Here is a 10,293-nt window from a genome sequence, read left to right as displayed (position 1 = left end):
TTGTTATAGAGTGGCAAAGCCTTTAAGGACACAGTGTCATAATGATAAAACATCAGAGTAAAACTATATGGACAGTTCTTTATCTGGGAATTAGCATGGCTATAGAATAGCATCCTTGGAATCAGGAAGACCTAGGTTCAAATCTTGCCTCTCAAACATACTAGTGTGACTATGGGTAAATCACTTAGATTTTTCAGGGCCCCAGGCATATTTATGATAATAAGTAATAGATAGGTTGCTGGACTACACTGGTGGGAGTTGTTGCCACACTGAGAGTTTCATTCATTTCTTCCAATCACAACTCATGGGACTTCTACTCCCTTCCCTTAATACTTTTAATATCTACCTCACAGAAACGTGGTCAGGAAAACATTTTGCCAACCTTAAATCAATGATATAACTATATATGCTTATGCAGAATAAAAATAATATAAACATATATTGCATTAATAAGTATATGCATATACATACACACATGTAATATAAATACATATAAGCACAAAACATATCCCTCAGTTTCATTGTAGATGCTCCAATATTTTCTAAGGTAACCATCATGCCACCAGCAAATAGAAAGTTTTATCTGCTTTTTGCCTTTCTTCCTCAGTTTCTTCCTCTTGTTTTATCTATGTTAGATGCTATACAGCCAAACAAAAAAAAAGATTTTTCTTTATCATACGATTAGTAAATTAGAATCCAGGTACAGAATGTCTATATATACTCTGAAGTCCATGCAGGCATCATACAAGTTGAGCACTAAGCTGTACTCCATACAGGCTCATAAGGGCTGGGCTTATTTGAACAACCTCCTGTTTTAAGATATTCTACCTAAGGAAAAAATATGATTACTAAGAACATTTGATCAATATATTCAGAGTAAAAGGAAGTATGCTTGGTTCTGGCTAGGTCATCCCTTTCTTTGCTTTATTTTCTGTAATATATTCTTAGGCTTCCTGGTGATCTCCCTACATTGTTCTTTGCAAGTCTACTTGTGCCTGGGCTCAATAAACATTACACTGGCTCAATCCTCATCCAAGGAGAAATTCCCTTTTCTTAGACCCAACTATTAACCAATCAGTTTAATTGTATCAGAAAATAACCAGTAGCAGCAGGCACAGAGAGTACAAATTAGAATAAACACCATCTATCTCTCATACAGATGGGGCAGTGTGAAGGCTCCTTTTCTCCCCTCTGGCATTTCCATACCTTGGGAAGATAAGCCACTCAGTTTCACTGCCTCCTCACAAACCAGAGAACAGTGGGAAGGAAAAACCAGGCAATGACTCATGAGAATGCTTTAGCCATCTTCAGACAGGGTTTGGGTTATCATGATAGCACTGCGAGCTTGTAAGGTCCTTGTCTTCTCTGCATGCTGGCTTCTCCCATTGTGCTGTTTACTGGCTCAGCAGGATGACAATGTAGCTACTCCAGGGAAATAGCTTTGAAAAAAATAGTCCATGGTCATACACTGAAAGAGAACATCTAAGTTTTATGCAAGTCAGATATCGTGGTGGTGGTGGCAGCTATGTTGTTATAAAGTATTTGGGTCTACATTTCTCTGATTGATTGTAAGTTCCCTCATGGCAGGGGTTAATATTTCATTTTTTATCTATCTGGTACCCAGTAGTATTTTATACTCAGAAAATGCATATTGCTTATTATTGTTCTTGTTGTATAGTATTTAATAGTTATAATGAATATATCATATGTTATGTTATTGTTATTTATTGCTCATAACACTCCTGTGAAGTAAAGTAGGTATTATTGTTCCAATTTTACAAGGGAATTTAATGAGACTTAAAGAGATTAAGTGACTTGCCCAAGGTCATATGAATCGCAGAGAATGGAGGTAAAATCCTCAGTCCAGCACTTGTTACACACACACACACACACATTTCTTACTTCTCTTGTTCTTTTTTTATACTCATATTCAAATCTTGTATACTGTTCGCCCTAATCCCTCCTTTCTCCTTGTAACCATGGGAACTGTAATCTAATATAATTATTAACACAAATGACATGTTTATCAATTGCCCTATGACTCTGTTCACCATTTCTGTAACCTTCCAGTCCAAAATACTCTCATTGGTCACCAATCCTTTATTTGTGTGGTTTTTACTTATCTGTGCATGCTTTTACTTAGTAGAATGTAAACTCCAAGCTCTTAATATTTAATTCTTACTATATAAATATTCAATGTATACATTTTATTCATTTAATTCTTAATATTTAAGCATTTAATATACACTTTTATTTATTTAATTCTAAATATTTAAATGCTTAATGTATACTTTTTATTTATTTAATAAGTGTTTAATATATACTTTTTATTTAGTTCTCTTCACTATGATTATTATCATACATATTGGTTATGTTTCTGTTTTTAAATTTTGCAAAAAATAATGAAGAAAGCCAGGATATTATGCAATATCTAAAATAACTTCATAATACATGAAAGTATCCCAGAGAACTGGGTGGGATTCAATGATTTAGTAAATGAGGTCAGAGATTAAACCTAGATAGTGTCTCATCCAATTTTTGTCAAATAACCATGTCTTGTTTTACAGCCAACAGGTTGGATGATGATTAATGGAATCTTCCTGTCACACATTCCATTTGGCAATATACTGGGAGGTAGCTAATTTCCTCTAGTACTTGGACTTCAAAAGCAGCATGTTGATTAATGGAATGTCAACAATTTTCTATGCTTTTTTAGTTAAAGGATAACATGTATACTTATTGTCTACATTCTAAAGTTGGCACATTTTCAGTGGGGATAAACACATTTCTTTAAAGCTCTCTGGAATCTGGCTTCAGCTGCTTCCAGACTTACTTCACATCTCACTGGTTGTTAATTCTATATTTCAACCCAACTGCCTTAACTTGGTTTTCCCTGAACCTGGAATTTCAACTCCTACTTCGATGCCTTTCTATAGTCTCTGTCCCATGCTTGGAAAGAAACTTATGTTCATCTTCACTGTTTAAGGTTCTTCCTTGTAGGGTGAAACTCAGGTGTTGCCTCCTGTGCTAACCTTTCCTCTTTCCTATGCCTATTAGAGCCCTCTCCTTTCCTTTGCATTTACTTATCTGTGCATGTTTTGTAGTTGTCAACACTGAACTAATCACTATAGTTCTGTTAACTTTTCATTTTTGGACTAATTATAATTTTAAAAATATTATTTGATTAATAATCAAAAAGTAACTAACAGACAAAATGGGAAAATAATTGAAGTAGCTGCACTGATTTTGACAGATGTAAAAACAATTGTAAATTAGTCTTTGAATATGTTGAGAATAAATCTGGAAGATAAAATGTCAAAGGGTTCTTGCAGCTATTTTAAATTAGCAACACTGATTTTTCCTTTCACCTTCTGTGTAAATATGTGTGTGTGTGTGTGTGTGTGTGTGTTTTGTTTTGTTTAGGATTACTGGGCAAGTGAGTCTGGAATATTATTCAAATCTTGCAATGATAAAGTGATGAGACAAATTGCACCAAATTGTATTTTCCTTTATTCTTTTTCTATTCTGCTTTGAAGAAAAAAAAAGTTTGGTATCAAAAGGACACAGACCTTGAACAGTAAGGAACAGGACAAGTCAAAATGAAGGTACCTTGGCAGAACTATGCAGAAATTCGGCACAGAGCCTTTTTTGTAGAGATTTATATTAATTGCTGTTGTTTTTAATAGAAGTGGACTTGAGAGGAGCAGTTAGGTGATTTAGTGGAGAGCCAAGTGTGGAGATGAGACATCTTGGGTTCAAATGTGACCTCAGACACTTCCTCACTGTGTAATAATGGGCTAATCACTTAACTTCCACTTGCCTAGCCTTTACAACTCTTGTATTGGGAGTAAAAGTGATGTTTAGTATCAATGCTAAGGCAGAAGGTAAGGATTTAAAGAAAAAGGAACAGACTTGAGAAAGTTGTCCTTGGTAGCAGCAAAGTTGTCTGACAGCTGGGAGAACTGACAAACTCTTTCCATTAAGCATAAAAATGGCCTACGAGGAAGTGTGGGCTATAGTGTCTTCTGGCAATCCTCTGAAAAGGGAATGGATGAGATGACATGTTTTTGTTTCTTTGTTTTGTTCAATACACTAATGCCACTAAAGGCATATTTTCCTATACTTCTGTCTGATGACCAGTTTCCTATAAATCAATGGAAAAGAGAAGTTATGGGAAGTGGAGGTGAATAGCTACCAAGTTCATTGCTTTGAGGTTTAGTTTGAGAGGAGCCCAAGAAAGGATGTATTCCTGAGGCTGTGTCATGAACAGGAAGAAATAGGGCTTACCCAAGAGGAAGGCATAAGATTTGAATGCTTAGGGCTTATATTTACACTGAATTTAGATCTTGGTAGCTTTCTTCTATTTATTGGTAAGTGGATGAATAGCTGAGACAAAAAGTCTTCAAGCTTTAAACTTTTTCTTTATTTTTTTTAAATGAACTCTAAGTAGCTAGTAAATATTCATTTAGTGTTTATTATGGGGTGGCTTGGTGACACAGTGTATATATACAGTGCTGGGCCTGGAGGCAGGAAGACTCATTTTCCCAAGTTCAAATCTGTCCTCAGACACGTATTATCTGTATGATCTTGGGCAAGGCACTTTACCCTGTTTGCCTCAGTTTTCTCATATGAAAATGAGCCAGAGAAGAAAATGGCAACCTACTCCAGTATCTTTGCCAAGAAAACTCCAAATGGGATTATGAAGAGCCAGGCATGACTGAACAACAGCAGCAAAAAATTTTCCAGGTACTGTGCTAAGCGGTGGATATTATGAAAATTTATTTTTCTTATACTGATTTAATTCTTATGTCACATTAGGGAGAATTATTATGTATTCTTATGTCTGGGATCTGGGTCAGAGATTCCATTTAGTCTACTCTTTTTTGCATTTTCTTTTTCCTTAGGAATCTCAAAGAATGTCTTTCTTTTTTAAAGAATTTGGTTAATAAGTGAAGGATGCCAGGGTTCTTTTCCTTTGTAGTGGCCTGTCCATCTAAGGGGATAGAGAAGAGTGGATAGTTTGATAGATCACTCCTTAATTAGCTAAACACTAATTAAAAATGTCTTGGGATGTTCAAAGTATGAGCTATATAATGAACTTCTACAACTATTTTTTAAGCTGTCTTGACTCAGTATCCAGGTTGTCCCTGTTCATTAGAGATAACTATAGAGAAGCATATCTATTGGTTATGATGATGGTTTAACCAATAAGTGGATATATTCAATAAAATGGTATTCTTACCCTAAATTTAGTCTCTTGAGATAATTTTAATTATAACAGGATATGGCAAGCAAAGTTAAAAGAAAAAGAAATCAGACCTCAATTTAAAGGAACATATATTCCAACAGAGGAGACAATACGTAAATATCTGAGTACCTACAAAATAGATATGGGATATATGAAGATAATCTGGAATATATTAGTAGGTAGAGACCCATAGTTAGAGAGTGTTGCATGGAGAAGAGCTGCTAGGGGAAAAGAAGGGAAAATATACCTGTGAAAACCTGAAAAAGACATGGAAATAGGTGATGCATGGTGTCAAATGTAGTGGAGGACTGGGATTGAGTAAAGGCTGGTTGGCTTGGCAATTTCTCACCGGTAGCTTTGAAAAGAGCAGTTTCAGTTGAATTATGATATCATAAGCCAAACTGCAGAGGTTTTCAAGGAATGTGAGAGAAGAGGAAGTGGCATCACTTCTTGTAAATGGCTTTCTCAAGGAATTTAACCACAAAAAGGAAGCCATATGATGGTAGCTGGTGGGGACAGTTAAATCAAATGAAGCTTAAAGTTAGAATTTAAACTTGAATTGATTCAATGTTTCAGTTAAAGTAATATATAATATTACAATTATAAAAAAGTATAAGAAAATTGTGTGCCTTGTTTTGAAAAACATCTTAGTTATATGATTTATTAGACTAACAGTTTATTTTCTTTAAAATCAATAGAGATCTGTTTCTGATTCTCTTATATTTCAACTTATTAAAGGAGACTTGGATCATTACTTTTAAGGGTAGATACATAAGTTCATCAACATTTTTAAAAATATCAGAATGAAATAGAAATAGAAAAATGGGAATTTTGTAAGCAAATTTTGTAAGCAAAATACTACCCTGTCTGTTAATACCAAATAAAGTCACACACACACACACACACACACACACACACACACACACACACACACAGAGACAATCTAGCTCTTCTCCATTTCACAGGACCAAATAAGCTAGTACTTTCTACGGATCACACAGCTAGTTAGTGATAGAGCTAATACAAGAATTTAGGCCTTCTGACTTTCAACCAATGCTCTTTTAACTTTTCTCTGAGGAAAATTAAGCATTTTACATTATTACCAAAAAAATGTAAAAACCTTTAATTTATAGTTTATGAACTTTGCACAGATGCACTTTTCCTAAAAAAGCTGAGAAACCTAGGTTCAAATCTGGCCTCAGACACTTCCCAGCTGTGTGACCCTGGGCAAGTCACTTGACCCCATTGCCTAGCCCTTACCACTCTTCTTCCTTGGAGCCAATATACAGCATTGACTCCAAGATGGAAGGTAAGGGTTTAAAAAAAAAAAGCTGAGAAAGAAGCTGTGATTTTCAGGGAAAGAGAAACAGACTCACATCAGCAGTTAGATAACATTGTTAAGAATTTTTGTATATAAAGTACCAAATATAATTTCTAATATATCATTAATATATTAATTATGTTGAATTGGTGTATATTGAATGGATATTATTTGTAACATCAATTAAAGAATACAGATGCTATTTTTCCTACGTAGACTAATATATTCTCTGTAATTGTCTCAAAATAGTATAGGTCTGGTGGCAGATTTTCTAGAAATGTATTATAAAAGGCAATATTGCTTTTGAGCTTTTCTAAAGGTCTGAACCGAGGGAATGGGTTCAGAACCTTACTGAGTCATTTCAGAAAAGTCATTTGGTTCCCCTCAGAGTGCCCTTGATTGGGCTGCAAAGAACATTAATGTCATTTTCAGAGTGTTCTACAGTCCTTGATGTAAACACTTAACTATGACCTTTTAGAAAACATGTCTTTATTTCAGTCCAATTTTAATGAATCACATTAAAATGAGTTAAAAGGATATTTGCTATTTGGATAGAAGGCTCAGGGTAAAGAATGTCCTAGAAACTAAGGCAAATACTAGAAAACACTGACTGCACTAAGATTTCGTAGATCTCTCCCCCTACCTGTGGGATAGTCAAAGCTCTCTGTCACAATGATTTATTTCTCAAATTGTCAAAATTGAACTTTTAAATATGATGTTTTAATATTTATTTATATTTAATATATAGATAGATATAGGTGGAAAGCTAAATATAGACAGATATCCTGAATAAAGTACATGAGATAAAAATTGAAGACATTTATTACAATAGATTGTACAGCAAGTAACACTAGACAGAAACCACAATGATAAATTTGCGTCCTAGGCTACAACTAGGAATACCAGGGGACTAACCTCTGTTCTTTCCCCATTTCAGATATACATCTTCCAAATCCTTAGGTTAGATTTGTAGTCAGGTCTTCTTGACTCTAGGTCTAGAGCTCTATCCACTGCACACTTAGTAGAGGACTGCTAGTGCAGAGGGGCAGCTAGGTGGCAGAGAGGATAGAATGCTGGACCTCTTTTTCTGAGTTCAAATCTGGCTTCAGGCACTCACCAGCTATGGGATTCTGAGAAAGCTACCTAACCTCAGTATGCCTTAATTTCCTCTACTGTAATGGAGATAATAGCAGTACTTGCCTCATAGAGTGGTTGTGAGAATAAAATAACTAATCGTGAAAGCACTTAGTACAATACCTGGCACATAGTAGGTGCTATTGATATGCTTATTTCTTTCCATTATTTCAGGTTGCCTCTGGAAGAAAACTTGGGAAATGGCACACTGATATAAAAATGTGAGTTCTTATTGTTAGTGTTGTTATCTATTGACAACCGTGATCTATATCATCATAACTCTGAACCCATTTAAATCTTAATGAAGTGCAATCTTCTTTATTCTCAACCTTTATTTCTGCTTTTGCTTAGATTAGTGTCTTCTGTTGGTTTAAGGCACATATAGCAACCACAAATGATCTGTATCTTTTAAAAAATAAATTAGTCTTTATTCCATTAATAATGTTACTTGTTTGGGTAACAGCTTCATCAGGCTTCATTAACAAAGTTTTAAATGACAAATGATAGCATGAGGCTGTGAATTAAATGATGCCAATTAATTGGAATCATTCACAAGCAGCAGGACAGCTTAAAAATAATTGCCAAAATAAATTAGTGAGAAATTGTGTGCCTCAGAGTAATCATTTCTGTTATTTCCCCCAGAGGAGCCAGAATGCCCATGCTATTCCTCTTTGTCTTTCCCCTTACCTTCCTTCATCTCCCAAGTGGAGATGATCATCCTGGAGAGTTCATTGTTTCACTCCAGTGTAACAAACATTTATTAAATGCCTATTAATTGTAAGGAGCTGAGGATACACAGATGAAAAAAGGCATAGTTCTCTCCCTTAAGTAGCTCACAGTGAAGTATGTGTAGGGTTATGAATGTGATATGTACCCGCAGATAACTTTAACAAGAGCTAGAAAATGATTATGAGATAGACTGCCAGGCTTGGAGTCAGGAAGACCTGAGTTCAAGTCTGACCTTAGAAACTTACTAACTGTATAACTTTGGGCAAGTCAGTTAATCCTATTTGCCTCAGTTTCCTTGTCTATAAAATGAGCTAGAGAAGGAAATGAAAACTACTCTAGTATCTTTGCCAGGAAAACCCCAAAAATTATGTTACAAAGAATCAGATATAACTGAAACAACTTAATAAAAAGAACGTATCTTTTATGGTTCCATGCCTTTGTCACTTGCTATACACCTTCTATTTTCTATCAAATGTATGCCTGTTGAAATCTATTTTCCTAAAAGATCCAGCTCAAGATCTGCTTCTTTTATGAAGCCTTCCTTGATTCTCCCAGTGATGTCATCTCTCTCTATTGAACCCCCTCATACCATTCAGACTTGCTCTAATATATTCAATAATTTTCTTTTGTTGTGGTTTGTTTTTCCTCCATTGAGACTCTTAGGAGGAGAGGACATTCAGGGTTTGTGAGTTGTGGAGATGTTGTTATTCAGTCATTTCAGTTATATTCAACAGTTTGTGACACCATTGGAGGTTTTCTCACTGAAGATGCTGGAGTGGTTTGCCATTTCCTTCCCCAGCTCATTTTACAGATAAGGAAATTGAGGCAAACATCATTAAAAGACTTGCGGGGGGGGGGGGGGGAGGGGAGGCACACAACTATTAAGCCCATGAGGCCAGATTTAAACTCAGGAATTTAAGGCTTCTTGATTCCAGGCTTGGCACTCTACAGTATATCTCCTAGCTGTTCTACTGTGGAGGAAGACTTAAGTATTCTTTTAAAAGGTACAAAGCATTATCATATGCTGGATGAAAAGAAGTAGAATTGGGAATTTGAGAATGATAGAGTTCTGGAGCAGAAGAGGAGCCAAGACACTATCTGGGGGATTTCAGGCAAGTTACTTTTCCATTCTGGAACCCAGTTTCCTCAATTGTAAAGTAAGAGAGTTTTACTAGATGGCCTTGGATATTCCTTGAAGTTCTATATCCTATAAATTACCATGTAGCAGTGAGGGTCTAACTGAAGTTAGAAAGCAGCCATATGTAAAGATCCCAGTCAGCTTGGTCTTGTTACTTTCTCCAGCAGGGCTCAGTGGTTCAGGTTAGGAATGAAGAAGGTTGGATTTTCCTAGGATTGAGAATTACCAGGAGAGAAAAAAATGGTAGCTAAAGGGGCAAAGAATATAGGAGGGACAGTGGAAGCAATATGTATGACCACTGAGTTAAGTCTAGGTAGGTAGGGAAATAAGAGAAGAAGAGTGATAAAACCTGAGAGGAAAAAAGGAAAGATTAATATAGATGGAAGTCACCATAAGGTCAAATACAGAATTCAAACCTCCTCACTACAGGTCCTGCGTTCTTACCACTGTATTATATTACATCTCAAAAAATTAACATTTCTATGATGCTCTAAGTTTTACAAAGTGCTTAATAAACATTCTCATTTGATTCTTATAACATCACTGTGAAGTCAGTATTAAAGATATTAAGTCTATTTCATGATGAAGAAACTGAATTCAGAGAAATTAACAATTTGCCCGAGATAAAAGATCAAGAAGTTTCAAAGGCAGCATTTTAAACTAGATCTTCCTAAAATCATGCCCAGGACTCCATTTTGCAATATCATATTGTTGATGAACTGA

The 10,293-nt window shown here is 35.4% G+C and overlaps 1 long non-coding RNA gene across 1 annotated transcript; it reads left to right on the top strand.

The window, feature by feature from the left end:
• The first annotated feature begins 1,271 nt into the window (after positions 1-1,271).
• On the top strand, positions 1,272-7,928 carry LOC103095921 (uncharacterized). Its single transcript, XR_001628649.2, has 3 exons — positions 1,272-1,568; positions 4,567-4,746; positions 7,878-7,928. It is a non-coding gene; the product is annotated as an uncharacterized LOC103095921 (long non-coding RNA).
• Positions 7,929-10,293: the final 2,365 nt, after the last annotated feature.

The sequence above is a fragment of the Monodelphis domestica genome, chromosome 3 (assembly GCF_027887165.1).
Source record: "Monodelphis domestica isolate mMonDom1 chromosome 3, mMonDom1.pri, whole genome shotgun sequence".
Classification (NCBI taxonomy): Eukaryota; Metazoa; Chordata; class Mammalia; order Didelphimorphia; family Didelphidae; genus Monodelphis; species Monodelphis domestica.
The sequence above is the reverse complement of the archived record's forward strand: the minus strand, read 5'-3'. Positions and strand labels throughout refer to the sequence as shown.